Source organism: Elephas maximus, chromosome 9 (genome assembly GCF_024166365.1).
Source record: "Elephas maximus indicus isolate mEleMax1 chromosome 9, mEleMax1 primary haplotype, whole genome shotgun sequence".
Taxonomy (NCBI): Eukaryota; Metazoa; Chordata; class Mammalia; order Proboscidea; family Elephantidae; genus Elephas; species Elephas maximus.
The window spans coordinates 72,840,581-72,866,098 of NC_064827.1; the positions used below are offsets into that span (position 1 = coordinate 72,840,581).

Consider the following 25,518-nt stretch of genomic DNA (forward strand, 5'->3'; position numbering starts at 1 on the left):
GTCATTCTGTGATACACAGTAAGGCTGACTTCAAGAGGTCAAGAGTGACCATGGCCACGTCTGCTTCTCATGACAACAGCCTCAGTAACAAAAACACTTCCCTTATGACCCTCATGTCTTAGATTCTCTAGTTTTTTCATAGGTTCCCTCTCCAGGGGAAGGCAGGAGATTGGGTAATTAACGATGCTGGTTTCTTCCACAACCAGATGCTTGGAGGTGTTTTCCTCTGGATACTAATCTTGTTGGTGAATGGGGATCTTATTGCCCATTTTTCTGCTGCTTGAAAACAGGCATGAAATGTTCAAAGGATCCTTACCAAAAACCAAAACCAAACCCATCATGGTCGATTTGATTCTGACTCACAGTCACCCTATTGGATACAGCAGAACTGTTCCATAGGGTTTCCAAGGAGCTGGGTGGATTTGAACTACTGACCTTTTTGTCTCAAGGATTTCTTGTTTCTTGGATACAGTTCTCCTGAACAGAAAGTAAGGTCCCAGGAAAAAGCCTTGATGAGAAGTTTTCTGTGCTCACCAAGAATTGACTCAGGTCAGAGGAATAGGGAGAATTACCATTGGGCACTGGATATGTATGCTTATGTAAGAATGTGTATGTATGTGTGTATTTTTTATGTTGTTTATATAACCCAGTGTAATTGACTTGTACACTGACTGTCTTCATGTAGAGTGGGGATAGGTAGATTATGGAGGGGTGAAAATCTCTTCTTGGTAAGGTGTGTGTGTTTCTGTATGCACGTACTGTTTAGGTTTATATTTCTGCATTGTGTTTACATAACTGCATGTATCTGTGTGTATACACCAAAACAAACAAACAAACAAGCGAGTTGCTGTCAAGTCAATTCTGACTCATAGCAACCCTATAGAACAGAGTAGAACTACCCCATAGGGTTTCTGAGGAGTAGCTGGTGATTCAAACTGCCAATCTTTTGGTTGCAGTAGAGCTCCACCAGGTCTCTGTACATATATAGTACGTGTTTTTTTCATGAGTTTTGAGTTGTCTTATTACGGCATTGTGGTGTGTGTGACTGACGGCACTGAGTTTTTTTTACGTAAATTTGTGTGAAAGTGACACAAATCCTGACTCTTTTTTTTTTTTGACTAGTAATCAGTATAGGTCATAGATGAGTATGTTATCAGAGAAGTTTACAATTCTGAGTGCATGACTATATGTGTGTATTCATGTATAACAGTCATACTCTATTTTGACCTGGATGGGAGTAGAAGAGAGGAAGCCAAAATCATGATATGGAAATATTTGTGTGTTGGGTGAAATAGACTTACAGCCACATTCTCCTTGGATGTCTTATCTCAGACACAGACAGACAACTCTAAGCAGGGTCTTCCTTAACCCAAGTTGGCAGCCATTTGTCCATGTTATTTGAAGGTCCCAAAAGTGCTCTGAGGGGCAAATGTTTTCTTCACTGACCTTCAACAATGCCATATTTCTATGTCAGTGTGATTGTTAGGGTTATGTGTCATCTTGGCTGGGCCATGGTTCTCAGTGGTTTAGCAGTTATGATGTACTTTGGCAGCTGTATGATGATGTGATCACATCTATGATGAGATTTGATATAATGTGATCACCTCCATAGTAAGATCTGCTGTGAGTAGCCAATCAGTTGAAAGGGAGTCTCCTTGGGGATGTATCTGCATCAAATATAAGTGGACTTTCTGGCAGGGCTAGCAAGCTTTTACTTGTGCTGGATTCTGCAGTGGTCCCTGTTTGTCTGACCTCTGGTTCTTGGGACTTGAGTTAGCAGCTTACCTGATATCTTGCCTACTGATATTGGGATTCACTGATCTTCACAGCCTGTGAGTAAGAGCCTTGCTGTCTGATCTACTGATCTTGGGTTTGCCAGCCCCTGTGACAATGTAAATCAGAAGCAGCCTCTATCCTGACCCACAGATTTGGGATGTTGCAGCCTCTACAACTGTGTGAGCCATTTCCTATATATAAATCTCTATATACATATTTATGGGGCCCTGGTGGCTCAGTGGTCAAGAGCTTGGCTGCTAACCAAAAGGTCAGCATCTAGAATTCACCAGCTGCTCCTTGGAAACCCAATGGGGCAGTTCTACTATGTTCTATAAGTTTGCTATGAGTCAGCGTTGACTCAACTACAACAGCTTAGGTTTTCTCTTTTTTTGGTTATATGCATTTATACACTTTACTGGTTTTGCTTCTCTAGAGAGCCCAGGCTAAGATGTTTGGTACTGCCAGTGGTTTCAGAAAAAAAAATTGTAAGGGTGAGTATTCTAAATTGGTTTTTAAATCTGATTAGTATTAAAGATATTGATGACTCTGCTTTCAGTAATAAAGAGGGCACTGCTAATCCATGGCGTGAAGTGGCAATATAAGCACACAAAATATCACCACCAGTAAAAAGTATATCAGGTATTGATGAGAGGCAAGGTCTGGATGATTGCATGTTTGATGCTTTTCTACAATTTTATCATAATGAGGAGTATAAGGAAGCTGGTTGGTTAGTCCTACTTTTGCTAGGCAAAGTGGTGAAAGAAAGAGCACAGGGCTTCAGAGTCAAAGATCAAGCACCACATAAACAACCTCAAAGTTTTCACTTGTGCCTTGAAAGAAAGTATTGTTTCTTGTAGTAACAAAGCTGATATTGCCAAAACCAAACCCAGAGTCTTATTGTAAGAGTGGTTGAATTACAATGTCAACTCAATTCTCAACTTTAAGTGTTGTCTCTGAAGTTAAAGTGAGGGTATTGATTATGAAGAAATGGGATCCTGAAACTTGGGGTGGGGACACATGGGCAGATCATTAGGAATCTGGGGACGCTGAACCCTTAAATTCCATTGACTCACTCCTGTCAACAGAACCAGCCCTCTCACTCCCATCTCAAGAGATTACTCCATTCTTGTCTGCTAGGCAACCTCTCTAGTAAAAACATTAGCCCCTCCACCCTCTTCTCATGAGATTAACCCAGCTGTGTCTGAAGAACTTTTGTCTGAGTCATTACCTGGGGCATCACCTGAGGCAAATGCCTTACAAGACAATGCTGAATGTTCTCAAAACACATCCCCACCACACATTTTGGCTTCCAGACCCATAACTAGACTTAATTCCCAGTGAGCTGCAAAAGGTGAAGTACAAAATGTGACCCAGGAGGAGGTATGCTACACTCCAAAAGAGTTGCTTGACTTTCCTAATATATACAAACAGAAACCTGAGGAAATATCTGTGGGAATGGGTATCAAGTCTCTGGCATAATGGTGCCAGGAACATTAAGATGGATCAGTCTGAGTTTATTGATATGGGCCCACTAAGCACGGATTCTTCATTCAATGTTTCAGCTTGAGAGGTTAGGAAAGGATCTAATAGTTCATTTGGTTGGTTCACTGAAGCATGGATTACGTAGTGGCCTATGCAAAATAAAATTCAAGTACCAGACCTGCCTTGGCATTCTGTAGAAGAAGGTATCCAAAGGCTTAGGAAAATTGACATGTTAGAGTTATCAGGTTAGATCAATGATCCACACATAGAGTGGCCAGAGGACACTCTTTTTGCCATAATGATGAGGGATAAATTTGTGAAGGGAGCTCCAGCATCCTTGAAGACAGCCATGATTTCTATTTTATGTAAATCAGATTTGACAGTGGGAAATGCCCTAACTGAATTAAGACATCTAATAGTGGGGTTGATTGGACCTGTGGTGGTAGGGGCCACATGGCGACACTCAGTTGACAAATACATGGTGGGTGTGTTTACTGTAATGGACAGCTGAGTCAAAACTAGTCAGAACAATCTGACTCTTATGGATTTATGCTTTGGCTACTTAATCCTGGTGTCCTTAGGAATGAAATAGATGGGAGATCCATTAAATATTTTCTTGATCTGTACAACCGGAAGAATTCTAGTTCAAGTGAACAGCAGTCTAACTCAAATTGCCAGAATAGAGAATCATGGCTCCTCAATCAATTTCCAGACTTGAGTGAGTTTTAAGACCACAACACTTTGAATGAAGGGGAGACCTTGTCCCCTAGAAGACGGACCTCAATATATTGCCAAAATTTAATATGTTCATCTCTCTCCTAGCCTTCCCCAAAGGGATCTATGGCCTTTTATGAGAGTGACTATTCCCTGGCTGAAGGAAATAATCAGGCTTTTTGGGGATTACTGGATGCTGGCTCTGAACTGATATTAATTCCAGGATACTCAAAACATCCCTGTGGCCCACCAATCAGAGTGGTGGCATATGGAGGTCAGGCTATTGATGGAGTCTCAGCTCATATCCATCTCATGGTAGGTCCAGTGTATTCCCAAACTCATCCTGTAACGATTTCCCCAGTTCTAGAATGCACAATTGGATTAGATACACTCAGTAACTGGCTGAACCACCACATTGGATCCTTGAAAAAATGAAGTAAGGGTTATTATGGTAGGAAATCCAAGTGGAAGACCTTACAACTGCCCCTATCTAGGAAATAGTAAACCAATACTGCATTTTTGGAGGAAGTGCAGAGATTACTGCCACCATCAAGGACTTGAAGGATGCAGGGGTGGTGATTCCCACCACATCCCCATTCAACTCGCCTATTTGGCCTGTGCAAAAAACAGCTGGATCTTGGAGAATGACAGGGGGTTATCAAAACTTAACCAGGTGGTGACTTCAATTGCAGCTGCTGTTACAGATGTGGTTTCATTGCTTGAGCAAATTAATACATCTCCTTATACCTGGTATATAGCTATTGATCTGGCTAAAGCCTTTTTCTTTGTACCTGTTTTGAAAAATCACAAGAACGAGTTTGCCTTCATCTGGCAAGGCCAACAATACACCTTCAGTGTCCTACCTCAGAGCTATATCAACTCTCCTGCCCTATGTCATAATTTAGTCAGCAGGGAACTTGATTGTCTTTCCTTTCTACAAGATGTCACACTGGCCCATTACATTGATGACATTATGCAGGTTGGACCTCGAAAGGAAGAAATATTGATGACTCTGGACTTATTGGTAAAATAGTTGCATGCTAGAGGGTGGAAGATTAATCTGACAAAAATTCAGGCACCTTCCACCTCAGTGAAATTTCCAGGGGTTCAATGGTGTGGGGAATGTTGAGATATTCCTAATAAAATGAAGGATAAGTTATTGCATCTGGCCCTCCCACAACTAAAAAGGAGGCAAAACACCTAAGGGGTCTCTTTGGATTTTGGAGGCAACATATCCCTCATTTGGGTGTGCTGCTCTACCCTATTTATTAAGTGACTCAAAAAGCTGCTATTTTTAAGTGTGGACCCAGAACAAGAGAAGGCCTTGCAACAGATGCAGGCTGCAGTGCAAGCAGCTCTGCCCCTTGGGCCATATGATATGGCTAATCCAATGTCAGTGGCAGACAGAGATGCTGTTTGGGGTCTACGGCAGGCCTCTATTGGTGAATCACAATGCAGACCCTTAGGATTTTGGAGAAAAACCATGCCATCCTCTGCAGATAACTACTTCCCTTTTTGAGAAACACCTTTTGGCTTGTTACCTGGCCTTAGTAGAGACTGAACACTTAACCACGGGCCATGAAGTCACCATGTGATCTGTTACCCATCATGAACCAGGTATTGTCTGACCCACAAAACCATAAAGTTGGACATGCCCAGCAGCACTCCATCATTAAATGGAAATGATATATATGAGATCGGGCCTGAGAAGGACCTGAAAGCACAAGTAAGTTATATGAGGAAGTGGCCCAAATACCGATGGTCTCCACTTCTGTCACATTACCTTCCATCTCCCAGTCTGTATCTATGGCCTCATGGGGAGTTCCTTATGATCATTTGATGAGGAAAAAAATTCGTTCCTGGTTACAGATGGTTCCGTGTCATGTGCAAGCACCACTGGAAAATGGCAGCACTACAGCCCCTTTCTGGGACCCCCCGAAGGACACTAGTGAAGGGAAATCTTCCCAATGGGCAGGATTTTGCTTAGAAGGAGAAATCGCCAGATGCGTGATTGTATACTGATTCATGGGCTGTGGCCAGTAGTTTGGCTGAGTGGTCAGGGACTTGGAAGGAACATGATTGGAAAATTGGTTATAAGGAGGTATGGGAAAGAGGTATGTGCATAGATCCATGTAAATGAGTGAAAGAAGTGAAGATACTGTGTCTTATGTGAATACTTACCCTAGGGTGACCTCGACAGAGGAGGATTTTAACAATCAAGTGGATAGGATGATGTGTTCCGTGGGACAAGTCATCTTCTTCCCACAGCCACTCCCATCATTGCTCAATGGGTTCATGAACAAAGTGGCAATGGTGACAGACATGGAGTTTATGAACGTGCTGAACAACATGGACTTCCACATACCAATGCCAACTTGGCTACGGCCACTGATGGATGCCCAATCTTCCAGTAGCAGAGGCCATCACTGAGTCCCTGATATGGTACCATTCCTCGAGGTGATCAGCCAGCACCCTGGTGGAAGTTTGATTATGTTGAACCACTTCAATCATGGAAAAGGCAGTGTTTTCTTCTTACTGGAATAGACACATACTCTGGATACAGATCTGCTATCCCTACACACAATGCTTCTGCCAAAACCACCATCCATGGAGTAACAGATTGCCTTATCCTCTGTCATGGTATCCCACACAGCATTACTTTTAATGATGAGACTCACTTCACAGAAGATGAAGTGCTGCAGTGGGCCTGTGCTCCTGGAATTCACTGGTCTTACCATGTTCCTCAGTTTATACGACTATTACTCGAAGTTACACACCAACCACTTAGGCCAATTTCTGCTGTCTGAAATTGATCAAACATGCAATCGGGGGCACTGAAAATTACTGGTGATTGCAGTGAGAAAATTGGAAACAAAGAAGAAGGATTAGTAGTTAGAAAGTATGGCCTTGGCAATAAAAACTATACTGGCAACCACGTGATAGAATTTTGAAGACCAAACACTTCTTTACTGCAAATACCTTTTTTCAACAATGTAAACAGTGACCATACGTGTGGACCTCACCGGAAGGAATATACAGCAATCATATCGTCTACATCTGTGGAAAGACACAATGTAAAAGCTCCATATCGTCAGTCAGAAAAAGGCCAAATGTCAACTATGGAACAGACCATCAATTTTCATATGCAAGTTAAAGTTGAAGCTAAAAAAAATTAGAGAAAGTCCATGAGAGCCAAAATACAACCTTGAGTATGTCCCACCTGAATTTAGAGACCAACTCAAGAATAGATTTGACACATTGAACACTAACGACCAGAGACAAGACCAGTTGTGGAATGACATCAAGGACATCAGGCACGAAGAAAGCAAGAGGCCATTCAAAAGACAGGAAAGAAAGAAAAGACCAAAATGGGTGTGAGAAATGACTCTGAAATTTGCTCTTGTATGTCAAGTAGCTAAAGCAAATGGAAAAAATGATGAAATAAAACAGCTGAACGGAAGATTTCAAAGGGCTGCTCAAGGAGACAAAGTATTATAATGACACGTGCAAAAACCTGGAATTAGAAAACCAAAAGGCAAGAACACCCTTGGAATTCTCAAGCAGAAGGAACTGAAGAAAAAATTCCTCAAGCCTTGAGTTGCAATAGTGAAGAATTCTATGGGCAAAATACAGAATGACGTAGGAAGCATCAAAAGAAGATGGAATGAATACAGAGTCACTGCACCAAAAAGAATTGGTCGACATTCAATAATTTCAGGAGGTAGCATATGATCAAGAACCAATGGTACTGAAGGAAGAAGTTCAAGCTGTACTGAGGACATTGGCAAAAAACAAGGCTCCAGGAACTGATAAAATATCAATTGAGTTGTTTCAACAGATGGATACAGCACTGGAAGTGCTCACTTGTCCATGCCAAGAAATTTGGAAGGCAACTACCTGGTAACTGACTGGAAGAGTTCCATATTTATGCCTATTCAAAGAAAGGTGATCCCACCGAATTTGGATATTATTGAATAATATCATTAATATCACATGCAAGTAAAATTTTGCTGAAGATCATTCAAAAACAGTTGCAGCAGTACATCAACAGGGAACTGCTAGAAATTCAAGCCGGATTAAGAAAAGGACATGGAATGAGGGATATTATTGCTGATGTCAGAGGGATCCTGGCTGAAAGGAGAGAATACCAGAGAGATGTTTACCTGTGTTTTATTGACTATGCAAAGGCATTCAACTGTGTGAATCATAGCAAATTATGGATAACATTGAAAAAATGGGAATACCAGAACACTTAATTGTGAAGCAGCAGTCAAGAAATCAAAAGATGCATTGCATTGGCAAATCAGCTGCAAAAGACCTCTTTAAAATGTTAAAAAGCAAAGATGTCATCCTGAAGACTAAGGTGAGCCTGACCCAAGCCATGATGTTTTCAACCACCGCATATGCACGTGAAAGCTGGAGGATGAATAAGGAAGACTGAAGAATTGACATCTTTGAATTGTGGTGTTGGCAAAGAATATTGAATATGCCATGGACTGCTGAAAGAAGGAACGAATCAATCTTGGAAGAAGGACAACCAGAATGCTCCTTAGAAGCAAGGATAGCCAGATTGTGCCTCACGTATTTTGGACATGTTATCAGGAGGAATCAGTCCCTGGAGAAGGACATCATCCTTGGTAGAGTAGAAGGTCAGAGAAAAAGAGGAAGACCCTCAATGAGGTGGATTGCACAGTGGGTGCAACAATGGGCTCAAGCATAACAATGATTGTGATGATGGTGCAGGACCAGACAGTATTTCTTACTGTTATACTTATGGTTGGTATGAGTCGGAACCCACTCAATGGCATCTAACAACAAAAACAACAATGGCTAATGATTGTGAGCACTTCCTCATGTATTAGTTGCCTGAATGTCTTCTTTGGTGGTGTCTGTGCATATCCTTTGCCCATTTTTTAATTGGGTTATTTGTCTTTTTGTTGTTGAGGGGTTTCAGTATGTTAGAGATTAAACCCTTATCAGATACGTAGTAGTCAATTTTTTCCTCCCACTCTGTAGGTTCTTTTTACTCTTTTGGTGAAGTCTTTTGATGAGCAAAAGTGTTTGCTTTTTGGGAGCTCCCAGTTCTCTAGTTTCTCTTCTGGTGTTTGTGCATTGTTAGGTATGGTTTGTATACTATTTATGCCATGTTAGTGCTCCTAGCATTGTGTCTATTTTTTCTTCCATGATCTCTATCATTTTAGATTTTATATTTAGGTCTTTAGTCCATTTCAAGTTAGTTTTTGTATATGGTGTGAGGTATGGGTCCTGTTTCATTTTTTTGCAGATGGATGTTCAGTTATGGCAGCACCATTTGTTAAAGAGACTGTCTTTTCCCCATTTAATGGGCTTTGGGCATTTGTCAAATATCAGCTGCTCATTGGTGGATGGATTTACGTCTGGGTTCTCAATTGTGCACCATTAGTCTATGTGTCTGTTGTTGAAATAGTACCAGGCAGTTTTGACTATCATGGCAGTATAATAGGTTCTAAAATCAGATATTTGAGGCCCCTCACTTTGTTCTTCTTCGGTAATGTTTTACTTATCCAGGCCCCCTTCCCTTTCCATATGAAGTTGGTGATTTGTTTCTCTATCTCTTTAAAAATGTCATTGAAACTTGGACTGGGATTGCATTGTATCTGTAGATCACTTTGGTTGGAATTGACATTTTCACAATGTTGAGTCTTCCTATCCATGACCATGGTATGTTTTTCCACTTATGCAGATCTCGTTTGGTTTCTTGCAATACTGTTTTGTAGTTTTCTTTGTGTAGATCTTTTACACCTCTGGTTAGATTTATTCCTAAGTACTTTATTTCCTTGGGGGCTATGTAAAAGGTATTTATTTTGTGGTTTTCCTTTTGAAGTTGTCTTTGTTGGTGTAGAGGAATACAACTGATTTTTGTATGTTTATCTTGTATCCTGATACTTTGCTGAAATCTTCTTTTAGTTCCAGTAGTTTTCTCGTGGATTCTTTGGGGTTTTCTGTGTATAAGATCATATCATCTGCGGATAGGGATGCTTTTACTTTTTCCTTACCAATTTGGATGCCCTTTATTTCTTTTTCTTGCCTTATTGCTCCGGCTAAGGACTTCAGTACAATGTTGAATAAGAGTGGTGATATAGGGCATTCTTGTTTGGTTCCCGTTCTCAAGCGGAATGTTTTCAGTGTTTCTTGGTTTAGAATGATGTTGGCTGTTGGCTTTGTAAAAATGCCCTTTATTATATTGAGGAATTTCCCTTCTATTCCTATTTTGCTGAGTGTTTTTACTCAGGAATGGGTGCTGGACTTTGTTAAATGCCTTTTCTGCATCCATTGATAAGATCATGTGTTCTTATCTTTTGTTTAATTTATGTGTTGGATTACATTGATTAATTTTCTCATGTTGAGCCATCCCTGCACACCTGATATGAATCCCACTTGGTCATGATGAATTATTTTTTGACATGCTGTTGAATTCTATTGGCTGGAATTTTGTTGAGGATTTTTGTGTCTGTGTTCATGAGAGATATTGGTCTCTAATTTTCTTCTTTGTGGTGTCTTTACCTGGCTTTGGTATCAGGGTTATGCTGGCTCCATAAATGAGTTTGGGAGTATTCCTTCCTTTTCTATGCTCTGAAATACCTTTAGTAGTACTAGTGTAAACTCTTCTCTGAAAGTTTTGTAAAATTCTCCAGTGAAGCCATCTGGGCCAGGGCATTTTTTGTTGTTGTTGTTGGGAGTTATTTTGTTACCTCTTCAACCTCTTAATTTGTTAGGTGTTTGTTTAGTTTTTCTACCTCATTTTGTGTTAGTTTGGGTAGGTAATGTATTTCTAGAAATGTGTCCATTTATTTTAGGTTTTTAAATTTGTTTGAATACAATTTTTCGTAGTATTCTGTTATGATCCTTTTAATTTCAGTTGGGTCTGTTGTGATATCGCCCATCTCATTTCTTATTCCCGTTATTTGCGTCCTCTCCTGTTTTTCTTTTGTTAGTTTGGTCAATGGTTTTTCGATTTTATTGACCTTTTCAAAGTACAAACTTTTGGTCTTGTTGACTCTGTCAATAGTTTTTCTATTCTCTATTTCATGTATTTCTGCTCTAATCTTTATTTTATCCTTTCTTCTGGGGCCCAAGGGCTCCTCTTGCTGCTCTCTTGGTTCTAGTTGCAGGGTTAATGTTTTAATTTTTGCCCCTTCTTCTTTATGGATGTGTGCAATTGTTGCTATAAATTGACATCTAAGCATTGCTTTTGCTGTGTCCCAAAGGTTCTGGTAAGCTGTGTTTTCATTTTCATTTGATTCTATGAATTTCTTTATTCTGTCCTCGATTTCTTCTATAACCTAGCAGTTTTTGAGCAAGGTGTTGTTCAGTTTCCATGCATTTGATTTTTTTTCCTTGCTGTTTCTGTTATTGATTTCTACTTTTATGGCATTATGGTCAGAAAAGATACTTTGTAATACTTCTATGTTTTGGCTTCTGTTATGGCTTGCTTCGTGGCCTAAAATGTGGTCTATTTTGGAGAATGTGCCATGTGAGTTGGAAAAGAATGTATGCTTGGCATGTGTTGGGTGGAGTGTTCTTTATATGTCTCTGAGGTCAAGTTGATTGATTATGGCATTTAGATCTTCCTTGTCTTTATTGAGTTTTTTTCTAGATGTTCTGTCCTTCACCGAAAGTGGTGTGCTGAAGTCTTACTATTATTTTGGAACTATTTCTCTTTTCAATGCCGTTAGAGTTTGTTTTATGTATTTTGGAGCTCTGTTACAGGGTGTGTATATGTTTATTATGGTTATTTCCACCTGGTGTATTGACCCTTTAATCATTATATTGTGTACTTCTTCAACCTTTTTGGTGGATTTTGCTTTAAAGTCTATTGTGTCAGAAATTTATATTGCCACTCCTGCTCCTTTTTGGCTGTTGTTTGCTTGATATGTTTTTTCCATCCTTTGACTTCTAATTCGTTTGTGTCTTTGGGTCTAATGTGTGTCTCTTATGGGCAACATATAGATGGATCATGATTTTTTTTTTTATCCATTCTGCCACTCTCTGTCCATTAACATTCATTTAATTATTGATAAGTATGAATTTAGGGCTGTTATTTTGATTTTTGTGTGTGTGTGTATGTGATATTGACAGTTCCTTTGTTTCACTTAATTTTCTGTTCTGAGTCACTTTTCTTTATGTATATTGCTTTTATCTTTTCATTGATGTTGATTTTGTGTTTGCTGAGTCTTTATGTTTTTCTTCTTTTTTATTTTGATGGGTAAGTTTGTTATTTTCCTTTGTGGATGGTGATGTGAGCCAGCAACACCATTGACCTGAGACTCCAGCTTCCTTCCAGATTCCATTGCTGAATGTTAACAGTGTACATGAAGTTTTACTCCCCTGTGCTCTAGAGCTTTCTGCTGGCTCCTTCTGGCTCCAACGACCAATAAACACAGTCTTAGTTCTTAAAAGGAGATAAAAATATTTGTGAACCTTAGCATCTCTCTAGCTCCTAAAGAAAGAGGTAGGAAAGAATTAGAAAATAAATATTTTGTTGTGGTTAGCATCACAATTAGGCCTAGAAAGCCCATTAGTTAACCCAGATGAAGATCCAAGCAATCATTTGGTCTTTTTGAATAAAAGATTGTCTTCATATTTACAGGAAAAATAAAGCATTCTTAGATGGTATGTGTATCCATAGCCTCCTTCTTTCATTCCAGATGTCCTAATAAAATGACTGTGAAAACCACCCCTCCCCAAAGTTTACCTTTATTTTGCTAAGTTTAAACCAATCTTTTGTTTCTTGATATCTGTCTTAATCATCTAGTGCTGTTATAACAAAAATACCACAAGTGGATGGCTTTAACAAAGAGAAGTTTATCTTCTCACAGTAAAGTAGGCTAAAAGTCCAAATTCAGGGTGTCAGCTCCAGGGGAAGGCTTTCTCTCCCTGTGGACCTTCTCATCAATCTTTCCTCAGACTAGGAGCTTCTCTGTGCAGGAACCCTGGGTCCAAAGGATGAGCTCTGCTCCCAGCACTGCTTTCTTGGTGGTACGAGATCTGCCTCCCCTGCTAGCTTCCCTTTCCTTTTATCTCTTGGGAGATAAAAGGTGGTTCAGGTCACACCCCAGGGAAACTGCTTTTACACTGGATCAGGAATGTAACCTGGTAAGGGTTTTACAGTCCCACCCCAATCCTCTTTAACATAAAATTACAATCACAAAATGGAGGGCAACCACAGAATACTGGGAATCGTGCCCTAACCCAGTTAATACACATATTTTTAGGGAGACATAATTCAATACATGACAATATTGTCTTAACTTTCTCTCCATGTGGAAGTTCTATGACTACACTGTTTATACCCTCTTTTTTGTTCTAATGTTGTCATAATTTACATATTGATATCCCTGGTTCCCTATTTGCAGTCTTTTAGATTTAACTAGTTTTTGTTACTTCCCTATCTGAATTGATAACTGGTTGATCTGTCCTGTGTTCTAGCATTGGAGTGTTGTCTGATATTGTTGGTTCTCTAACTGGAGGACTCCCTTTAATATTTGTTGTAATTTTGGTTTGGTTTTTACAAATTCCCTTAACTTCTGTTCATCTGGAAATGACTCAATTTTGCCATCATATTTGAGAAAGAGTTTTGCTGGATATATAACTCTTGTAATTTTTTTTCCTTCAAGGTTTTGTATGTATATGTCTTCCCATTGCCTTCTATCCTGAGTAGTTTCTGCTGAGTAGTCAGAGCTTAGTCTTATTGGTCCTCCTTTGTAAGTCACTTTTCATTTATCCCTAGCTGCTCTCAAGATTCTATCTTTGTCTCTTGTTTTGGCAAGTTTGATTATGACATGCCTTGGTGATATTCTTTTGGCCTCTGCCCGGTGGGGTTTATTGAGCTTCTTGTATAGATACCTTCTTGCCTTTCACTATATCAGGGAAATTTTCTGCCAGCAAATCTTCAACAATTCTCTGTGTTTTCTGTTATTCTCCCCTGTTCTGGTACTCTGATCACTCATAGGTTTTTTGTCTTGATAGTGTCCCACAAAATTCTTAGGCTTTCTTCGCTTTTTTTAAAAAATTATTTTCTGTGATTTTTCCTCAAATGAACTAGTGTCAAGGGATTTATCTTCAATCTCACTAATCCTGACTTCCATTGCCTCAATTCTGTTCCTATGACCTTCTATTGAGTTATCTAATTCTGAAAATTTGTTAACTTTTTGATTTCTAGTTGCTGTCTCTCTATGGTTTCTACTAGCCTGTTAAATTTGTCATTTTGTCCTTGTATTGTTTTCCTGAATTCCTCTCTTGCTTTGTCTGTGTGTTCCTTGACTTGATCTGAGTTTTGCCTGATCTTCCTGATCTCTCGGAGAGCTCTGTATATTAGTGTTTTGAATTCTATCTCAGGTAATTCCATTACCTTATCTTCCTCCAGAAGGTTTCCTGGTTCTTTATTTTGGTTGCTTGCTAAAGCCATCATGGTCTGCTTCTTTATGTGATTTGATGTTGACTGTTGTCTCTGAGGCATCAGTAAGTTATTATATTTATTTGTTGTATGTTTGTTTACCGTGCCCTATCTTTTTGTTTTGTTTCATTATGGTATACCCAAGTAGGCTGGGCGTGTGAGCTACTTTGGTTATTGGTGTCTTTGGAGCTCTCATGTCCTGTCTCCAGGTGGTTAGAGCAGCTACTAGGTGTGAGAGCCCAGGAGTCTATTCACTTTTCTTGTGTGGGTGCAGCACAGGGGTCCAGGTCATTGGTCACCAAGTATGTGGCGCTGACTCTCATCTACACTCCTAGATGGGCAGAGCTGCATAGGGGTGTTTGCAGCAGGAACAGGTATCTGGCTGCAGTAGGGGACTATGTGCAAAGCAAGGCAGGGGCCTGATGGCTACCCCTGGGTGCCTGGGTGGAGGGAGTGTCCCTGTCCCATAGAAAGCACCATGGGGGGTATTTCAGCCAGTCCTTGGGCACCTGGTGCTGTTGGCTGAAGGGACTGGGAGGCACCATTTATTCTCAGACTCTTGTGGGTGCCTAAATGGATTGGGCAGTATCATCAGCCCTCAGACCCTTGATCTGGTTGGGTGAGGTCTCTGCTTAATGGGCAGGGCAGTGCCAAATGTCACAAATCTGTAGCTCCCCTTTGGCTTCTGCAGTAGAAAATGGGCTTCAGGTATATGACCTCCTTGTTTTATCCTAATGCAGTGTTGAGTTGGCCCACACAGGTCTGGACAGGGGTGAAGGGTGCTGCAAGTCTGCAAACCCCTTATGCCAGGGGCTAGACAAAAAGGCAGAGCCTGCTGTCCCACCCTGAGTTCCTAGCTTAAGGAACATGGTATGTTTTTTTTTTGAATAATTTTTATTGTGCTTTAAGTGAAAGTTTACAAATCAAGTCAGTCTCTCCCACAAAAACCCATATACACCTTGCTACACACTCCCAATTACGTTCCCCCTAATGAGACAGCCTGCTCTCTCCCTCCACTCTCTCTTTTCGTGTCCATTTCGCCAGCTTCTAACCCCCTCTACCCTCTCATCTCTCCTCCAGGCAGGAGATGCCAACATAGTCTCAAGTGTCCACCTGACCCACCAAGCTCACTCCTCACAACATCTCTTTCCAACCCATTGCCCAGTCCAATCCATGTCTGAAGAGTTGGCTTTGGGAATGGTTCCTGTCCTGGGCCAACAGAAGGTCTGGGGGCCATGACCACCGGGGTCCTTCTAGCCTCAGTCAGACCATTAAGTCTGGTCTTATGAGAATTTGGGGTCTGCATCCCACTGCTCTCCTGCTCCCTCAGGGGTTCTAGGAACATGGTATTTTTTAAAGCCACAACAGGTGTGGGTACAGATAACCCTGAGTTCTGGCTTAGGGGGCATAGCATTTGTTGAATAGTGCTAGACTGGTGTTGGAGCAGAGCAGGGTGGGGAGTGGGTGAGGGGAAAGATGCACTTTCCTGCTGTGAAACTCTGTGGGGGAGAGGTTATTTTGCCCCCACATGGTAGGTTAGAAGTTTGCAATTCTCTTTCACAGGTCCAGTGCTGCTTCCAGTTGGTTCTGGAGGTGTGTGCATGCTCACTGCCACCTGGCCTCACCCGATGTGGTGAGACACTTCCTGAATGCTACTGCTCACCTCAGAGTGTATGTACTAGCTGGCCCAACCAGTGGGGGGCTGGCAACCTCATGACTGGCACTTCTCCACTGCTTTTGAATTGTCTGTCTTTCCCCTTGCTGCTTGGTCTGACTCTTCAGCTTTGTCTTTGATGATCAGGGCTCCTAGACAGTCATATATAATTGATTCACTTTTTTTTCAGGTCTTTTTTGTAAGAGGGATGACAGAAAGGGTCTGACTATTCTGCCGTCTTGGCCACGCCTCCCTCTCTGTTGAGTTCTTGAAGCTTGATGCCCAATTCATCTGTTGGACTAATCCTGCTAATATTAATAGTTCACATTGTAGAGACTTATTACTCCAAGATGCACTTTAAACTCATTAAGTACATTAACTCGTTTAATCTTTCAATATCCCATGATTAAGTAATATTATTTTTTCACTATAGGGGATAAAACTGAGGTATATTTAGAGAGAAAGTTGCCCAAGACAACCCAGCTAGCAAATCACTGAGGCAGGAATCAAACTCAAGCCTCCTGGCTGCAAAATTGCAGCTCTTGCTCAGTACTCTCTGAGTTGTTCATACAATGTAAGCTCCAGGAGGGAAGGGCCTTGGATATTTTATTTCCTGTTCTATTCCCAGTGCCAACAATAGTGTCTGGAACATGGCTGAATAAATGAATAAATTTAAATTGGTTTCCTTTGATGGAAATCTTGTTTGCCATTGGTGACAGGCAGAATGGGGCAGACTGAAGATTCCCACAATGAAATGTGCAGGTTCTTCTGAATTTTGACAGTCTTTAGGCAATAAGAACACGGCTGTAATACAGTGGTACACCTGATGATGCTAACTGTCATCTCTCTGTCCCTGACATTTCTTACTGCCTTTTTTTTTTTTTTTATTCCCAGCAGAGAGAAGAGCGGTATGAGGCCTGAGAACCAGAACATCAGGTCCAAATTCCTCCTCCTGGGGCTTTCCATAAGGCTGGAGTAACAGACCATGTTCTCTACCCTGTTCCAGGGCATGTATCTCTCCATGGTGCTGGGGAACCGGTTCATCATCCTGCTCATCAGGCTGGACTCTCGCCTGCACATTCCCATGCACTTCTTCCTCAGCCACTTGGCCTTCTCCGATGTCTCGTTCTCATCTGTTACTGTCCCAAAGATGTCGATAGACATGCAGGCAAGTGACAAGTCCATTCCCTATGTGGAGTGCACTTTGCAGATGTATTTTTGGATACTTTTCATTTGTCTTGACAATCTCCTTCCTGTAGTCATGGCATATGACAGGTTTGTGGCCACCTGTCACCCTCTCCATTACCCCACCATCATGAGGGAGGAGCAGTGCACCTTATTGGTGGATGAGTTCTGGTTCTTCTCTTGCATCCATGCCCTGTTACACATCCTTCTCCTTTCTTGCTTGTCCTTCTGTGCTGACAACACCATCCCCACTTCTGTGACCTTACTGCCCTCTTTAAGCTGATCTGCTCAGACACCTCCCTCAATGATCTAGTTATCTTAACTGTGGGGGGAGTGCGTGTCCTTCTGCCACTGAATGCTATTTCAGGCTCTTATGTCAGCATTGGGGCCACTATCCTGAAGGCTCCCTCCACCAAATGGATCTGTGAAGACTTGTCCACCTATGGCTCCCACCTCTTCATGGTGTTTCTGTACTATGGGACTCTTGCAATTATTTACTTCTTTCCTTCATCAAACAATTCCAAAATCAAGGACATAATTGTTTCAGTTACGTGTATAGTAGTGACCTCCATGATCTACAGCCTGAGGAACAGAGACATGAAATTGGCTCTGGGGATGCTTTATAGAGGTGGGGTTTTTGTTTGCCAAATGACAGTTACCCATTCATGTTTTTTATTCTCCTAGTGATTTTTTTTTTTTAGTGATGCTTCCAGTGATGCCTCCTTGAAAAGTTGTGTCAGTGACTGTGGTAGATTGTATCACCTCCTTTCCTGTGTGGAGTCTATTCTGTACCCCTTGAATCTAGGCAGGTCTTGTGACTTGCTCTGACTAATAAATTAGTTATAGTAGTGATATTGTGAGAATTCCAAGCCTAAGTGGATTCTGTTCTTACTGCTTTTGGGCATTGAGGTTGTTTCCGTCTTTTTGCTATTGTGAATAATGCCGCAATGAACATGTCTATTCATATGATGGCTCTTATTTCTCTGGGATATATTTCTAGTAGTGGGATTGTTAGATCACATGGTATTTCTATTTCTAGCTTTTTACAGAGTCGCGATATTGTTTTCCATAGTGGTTGTACCAATTTACATTCCTCTTAGCAGTGCATAAGAGTCCAGTCTCTCCACAACCTCCCCAACATTTGTTATTTTCTGTTTTTTTGATTAGTGCCAGTAAAGTTGGGGGTGAGCTGGTATCTCTTGTAGCTTTGATTTAGTTTTCTCCAATGGCTCATCATCAGGAGCCTTTCTTCATGTGTCTGTTAGCTGACCGAATGTCTTCTTTGTTGAAGTGTCTGTTCATATCCTTTGCCCATTTTTTAATTGGGTTATTTGCCTTTTAGTTGTTGAGACATTGAAATATTCTATAGATTTTAAAGACCCTTGTCGGGCATGTCATAGCCAATTTTTTCCCCCAGTCTGTAGTTTCTCACTTCACTCTTTTGGTGAAGTCTTTTGATGACCAGATGTATTTAATTTTTAGGAGCTTACAGTTATCTAGTTTGTCTTCTGTTGTTTGTGCATTGTTACTCATGGTTTGTATACTATTTATGACCCTAGTGTTGTCCCTATTTTTTCTTCCATGCTCTTCATTGTTTTAGGTTTTCAGTTTAGGTTTTTGATTCATTTTGATCTAGTTTTCGTGTATGGTGTGAGGTATGGGTCCTGTTTCATTTTTTTTTTTTTTACAGATGGACACCTAGTTTTGCCGGCATCATTTGTTAAAAAGATCGTCTTTTCCCCCACTTAATGGTCTTTGCCATTTGTCAAGTATCAGCTGACTATTGGTGGTTGGATTTACATCTGGGTTCTTGACTCTGTTCCATTGTTCTATGCATCGGCTGTTGTACAAATACCAGGCTGTTTTTTGACTACTGTGGCTGTATGGTAGGCTCTGAGATCAGGTAGTGTTAGGTCTCTTACATTGTTCTTTTTCTTCAATAATGCTTTGCTTATCCAGAGCCTCTTTCCTTTTCACATAAAGTTGCTGATTAGTTTTTTGGTCTTCTTAAAGAATACTGTTGGTATTTGGTTCTGGATTGCATTATATCTGTAGATCACTTTGGGTAGGATTGGCAATTTCACAGTGTTGAGTCTTCCTATCCATTAATTAGCATTGTATGTTTTTCCATTTATGTAGGTCTCTTTTGGTTTCTTGCAATATTGTTTCATAGTTTTCTTTGTATAGGTTTTTACTTCCTTGGTTAGATTTATTCCTAAATATTTTATCTTTTTAGGGGATATCATAAATAGTATTGTTTTCCTGATTTCCTTTTCAAGTTCTCTTCGTTGGTGTTTATGAATCTAACTGATTTTTCTATGTTGATCTTTTATCTGCTACTCTGCATAATCTTTCTGTTAGTTCCAGTAGGTTTCTTGTGGAATCTGTCTTTGACGTTATTTGTATAGCATCTGTCTTAGGCTGGCTTCTCTAGAGAAGCAAAACCAGTAAAGCGTATACATGTATAGAGAGAGTGATTTATGTCAAGGAAATGGCTCACATGGTTGTAGAGGCTGGAACTTCCCAAGTTGATGGGTCAGAAGAGAGGCTTCTGATTCAGGGGCTGGTGAACCCAAGATGGGCGGATCAGACAGCAGGGCTCTTGCTCTCAGGCTGCAAAGATGGCTGAATCCCAAGTTTGGCAGGCAAGACTGAAGGTAAGCTGCTAGCTCAAGTCCTAAGAACTGGAGATCAGAGGAACAAGACCCAGCTGCAGAATCCAGTACAAGCAAAAGCCCACGAGCCTTGCCAGAAAGTCCACTTATATTTAATGCAGTCCACTTGCCCAAGGATACTCCCTTTCAACTGATTGACTACTTGCAGCAGATCTCATCATGGAGGTGATCACATTATATCAAATCTCATCATGGAAGTGATCACAACATCATACGATGGCCAAACCACTGGAATCATGGCCCAGCCAAGTTGACACACTAACTTAACCATCTGTGAATAGGGATAGTTTCACTTCTTCCTTTCCAATTTGTATGCTCTTTATTTATTTTCTTTCCTTATTGCTGTAGCTAGGACTTCCAGCACAATGTTAAATAGGAGTGGTGATAAAAGGCATCCTTATCTTCTTCCTGTTTTTGAGGGGAACGCTTTCAGTCCCTCTCCATTGAGAACGATATTGGTGGTTGGTTTGTTATTTTTGAGGAATTTCTTTACTATTAATATTGTATTGAGACTTTTTAAAATCAGGAATGGGTGTTGGACTATCAAATGTCCTTTCTGCATCTATTGAGATGATCACGTGATTCTTTTCTTTTGTTCTATTTATGCGGTGGATTACGTAATTGATTTTCTGTTTACTCATCCTTGCATACCTAGTACGAATCACACTTGGTCGTGGGGTATTATTTTTTTGATACAATGCTGAATTCTATTGGCTAGAATTTTGTTAAGAATGTTTGCACCTATACGCATGAGAGATATTGGTCTGTAATTTTCTTTTTTTGTGGCACCTTTACCTGTCTTTGTTATCTGGGTTATACTGGCTTCATAGAATGCATTCAGAAGTATTACTTCCTTTTCTATGCTCTGAAATATTTTGAGTAGTACTGGTGTGAGCTCTTCTCTGAATGTTTGATCAGGGCTTCTTTTATTGGTTGGGAGCTTTTTCATTACCTCTTCAATCTCTTCTCTTGTTAAGGGTCTGGTCAGATTTTCTATCTCATCTTGTGTTATTTTAGGCAGGTATTGTGTCTCTAGAAATTTGTCCATTTCCTCTAGGTTCTCAAATTTATTTGAGTACAATTTTTCCTATTATTCTCTTATGATGCCTTTTATTTCAGTTGGATCTGTTGTAATGTCCCCTATCTCATTTCTTATTTTTGTCATTTGTTTTCTCTCCTATTTTTCTTTTGTCATTTTGGCCAGTTGTTTGTCAGTTTTGCTCACCTTTTCAAAGAACCAACTTTTGGTCTTGTGGATTATTTTTATTGTTTTTCTATTCTCTACTTCATTTATTTCTGCTCTAATCTTTATTATTACCCTTCTTCTGGTGGCTATAGACTTCTTTTGCTCCTCTCTTTCTATTTGTTTGAGTTGTAGGAATAATGTTTTGATTTGGCACCAGAGTTTTTTTTTGTTGATGTGTTAGTTTATTGATATAAATTGTCCTCTGAACACTGCTTGTGCTCCAAACAGTTTGGTATGATGTGTTTTCATTCTCACTTAATTCTAGGAATTTTTTAATTCCCTCTTTGACTTCTTCTATTACCCAGCTGTTTTTAACCAACATATTATTCTGTTTCCATGCATTCGATTTTTTTTTCCTTGCTCTTCCTGTTTTTGATTTCTACTTTTATGGTGTTGTGATCAGAGAGAATGCTTTGTATTATTTCAATGCTTTGGATTTTATTGAGGGTTGCTTTGTAGCCTAAAATGTGCTCTATTCTGGAGAATGTTCCATGTGTGTCGGAAAGAATATTTTCTTTGCTCCTATTGGGTGGAGTGTTCTGTATATGTCTATGAAGTCAAGTTGGTTGATTGTGGCCTTTATATCTTCTGTATCTTTGCTGAGTTTCTTTCTAAACATTCTGTCCTCTACTGACAGTGGTGTGTTGAAGTCTCTTACTATTATTGTGGAACTGTCATTTTCTTTTTTCAGTGCTGTTGGAGTTTGTTTTATGTATCTTGGACGCCTATTGTTGGGTGTGTAGATATTTATTAAGGTCTTCTTGTTGGATTATCCCTTTAATCATCATATGGTGTCCTTTGTTGCCTTTTATGCTTGATTTTGCCTTGAAGTCTATTTTATCTGAGATTAGTATTGCTACTCCTGCCTTTTTTGATTACTGTTAGCTTATTATATTTTTTCCATCCTTTGATTTTAATAGACTCATGTCTTTATGTCTAAGATGTGTCTCTTGTAGACAGCATATTGATGGGCTGTGCTTTTTCATCCATTCTGCCACTCTCTGCCTCTTTACAGGTGCATTGAAGCCATTTACATTAGTATGATTATCAATAGTATGAGTTTATTGTTGTCATATTGTTGTACCTTTTTTTTTGTGGTGCTTACATTTTCTTTGTTCCTCTTACTTTCCTTTACCGGGTTCCTTTTGTTTGTGGGTTTTTTTTTTCTCTCATTATTATAGCTTTCGTGTTTACTAAGATTTTATGTTTTTCTTCTTTTCTTATTCTAATGAGTAGTTTTGCTAATTTTCTTTGTGGTTACCTTGAAATCTTGAAATTTACCCTTATTTTCCTAAGTTTGAACCAGTCTTTTACTAGTTAATGTCACCTTGACTTCCTCTTCATTCGAAAGTTCTATACCTACACTGTTCATGTCCCGTTTTGTAATTTTGACGTTGTTGTTATTTACAGACTGATGTCTCTGTTTCCCTGTGTTAAGTCTTTTAGTTTTGTTTTATTATTGAGAGTTCTTTACCTAGGTTGGCATCTGGCTGGTGCTGTCCTGTGTCTTAGACTCCAGTTGTTGTCTGATGTTGTTGGTTCTCTAACTAAAGGACTCCCTTTAATATTTCTTGTATTTGGTTTGGTTTTTCCACTCTGTATCTCTCCTTATCTTTCTTTTCCTTTTGTTTATTCTTCCATTTGGTATTTGATCTATTTCTTTACCCCTTCATTTGATGCTTAGGGTTTCAGGATTGGCATTTGTATCTCTTTTACTTAGTGTTTGGGATCTTTGCTGCAGAAAGATAGCACGATGCGTCTGTCTAGGGTGCCCTGTTGGTTCTGCCTCTCAAGTAATTTTTAAACATAGTGTTTTGTCTATATATTATTGTGATTAAAAAAAAAAAAACCTGATAAAAATATTGAACCGGACTTGTTAGGTTTGTCATACACTGTTGCAGGGGTTATAGTTCCTGTAATTATTTAGCATGTCTTCTAGGATTCAGCAAATAAGTAAAAACACTGTGGAAAAAGGCAGGGACTCCTCAACATCGAAGCAAGGTATAACATATTTGGAATAGGGGAAGTGGAAAGAACTCTGTGTCAAATGAAAACGGGAGATATTAGTTTGAACTCCTAGTTTTTCATATCAATAAATAGATTGAGAGTTTTGTATTATAAATTAGTGTCTATTTTTATCCCACATCTTTCCACTCCATTCCCAACCCAGCCCCCATGAGTAACCATTTCTATTAGTTTCTACTTTGCAGTCTCTGGGTGGTGCAAACTGTTAATACACTTGGCTGCTAACTGACAGTTTGGAATATTGACTCTACCCAGAGATGCCTCAGAAAAAAGGCTTGATGATTGACTTTTAAAAAAGTATCCATTTACAAAGTCACAGAAGCTCTGTAGATATATCCAAACAGCTTTATGGACCAAGTTACTGGGGCTGAGGTCTGGCGACCATGGTCTCGGAGGACATCTAGGTCAATTGACAAAAAATAGTCCTAAAGAAAATGTTCTACATCTTTGATGAGTAGAGCCTGGAGGCTTAAAAGCACGCAAATGATCATCTAAGATACATCTATTGGTCTCATCATGTGAGGAGGAAAAGAGAATAACAATAAAAAAAAAAACCCAAAGACACATATTAGTCCAAAGGACTAAGGGACGACATGAACCACAGCCTCCATCAGCCTGAGCCCAGAAGAACTAGATGATGCCTGGCTACCTCACTGGCCGCTCTGTTAGGGATCACAATAAAGAATCGTGGACAGAATGGGAGAAAAATGCAGAAAAATTCAAATTCACAAAAAAAGAAAAAACTTATTGGTCTGACAGTGTCTGGCAGAAATCCCGACTATGGCCCCTGGACACCCTGCTACCTCAGAACTTAAACCACTCCTGAAGTCCACCTTTCAGCTAAGGATTAGACAGGTCTCTAAAACAAACGATAACACATGTGAAGAACATGCTTGTTAGACCAAGCAAATAGACCAGGCCAAATAGGCAACACCTGCTAAAAAGAAAAGATTAGAAGGCAGGAAGGGACAGGAAAACTGGACACATGGACATGGAGAAACCAGGGTGAAAAGAGAAAGGGGGAGGGTGCTGACATATTGTGGGGATTACAACCAATGTCACAAAACAATTTATGTATAAATTTTTGAATGAGAAATTAATTTGTACTGTAAATTATCACCTAAAATGCAATTAAAAACCAGCCATTGAAAACCTACGGAACAGTCATACACCGTAAAAAGTTGAATTGGCAAAAGTTGTATGATAAGTTACAACAACCACGACAACAAAAAAGAGTAGGTGCTGAGGCTGCTTATGCACAACCAAACATCGCATTGAATTTGGTTCCTTGGTTTTGAGGTTTAGGGTCATGGTTTCATGGGACATCCCAGTTAACTGACCTATTAATGTGTTCAGTGCTTGTGTTTTACCTCCTGGTTCATTGTGTAGTGCCCGGGGCCTTAAAAGCTTGCAAGCAGCCATCCAAGACACAACAATTGATCTCTATTCACTTGGAGCAACAGAGGAAGAAGGAAAGCCAGAAGTAGCAGGAAGAAATGAAATATTTGGCTAATTGTCCTCAGGAATAACTGCCCCCTTTCCCATTAGACCAGACCTGGATGGTGCCCAGCTACCATTACTAAATATTTTGATCAAAGATTCTATAGAAGAATCCTGACTGAAAGGAGGAACATTCAGCATAGAATTTCAAATTCTCAAATACTTTCTTTCACCAACATAAATGGCGACTATACACATGGACCTTGCCAGATGGAGCACACAGAAATCAAATAGTCTACATGTGTGAAAAGTGACGATGGAAAAGCTCAATATCATCCTTCAGAACAAGGCCAGGGGCCGACTGTGGAACAGACCATCACTTGCTCATAAGCAAGTTCAAGCTGAAACTGAAGAAAATCAGAGCAAGTCCACGAGAGCCAAAATATGACCTTTAGCATATCCCACCTCAATTTAGAGACCATCTCAAGAATAGATTTGATGCATTGAACACTGGTGACCGAAGACTGGATGAGTTGTGGAATGACATCAAGGACATCATCCATGAAGAAAGCAAGAGGTCACTAAAAAGACAGGAAAGAAAGAAAAGACCAAGATGGATGTCAGAGGAGACTCTGAAACTTGCTTTTGAGCGTCGAGCAGCTAAAGCAAAAGGAAGAATTGATGAAGTAAAAGAACTGAACAGAAGACTTCAAAGGGCGTCTTGAGAAGACAAAGTAAAGTATTATAATGACGTGTGCAAAGAGCTGGAGATGGAAAACCAAAAGGGAAGAACACGGTTGGCATTTCTCAAGCTGAAAGAACTGAAGAAAAAATTCAAGCCTCGAGTTGCAATAGGAAAAGATTCTATGGGGAAAATATTAAATGA

General features: G+C 40.0%; 1 pseudogene; it reads left to right on the forward strand.

Annotated features, from left to right (window-relative positions):
- The first annotated feature begins 16,971 nt into the window (after positions 1-16,971).
- Positions 16,972-17,930, forward strand: LOC126082451 (olfactory receptor 1J4-like; annotated as a pseudogene).
- Positions 17,931-25,518: the final 7,588 nt, after the last annotated feature.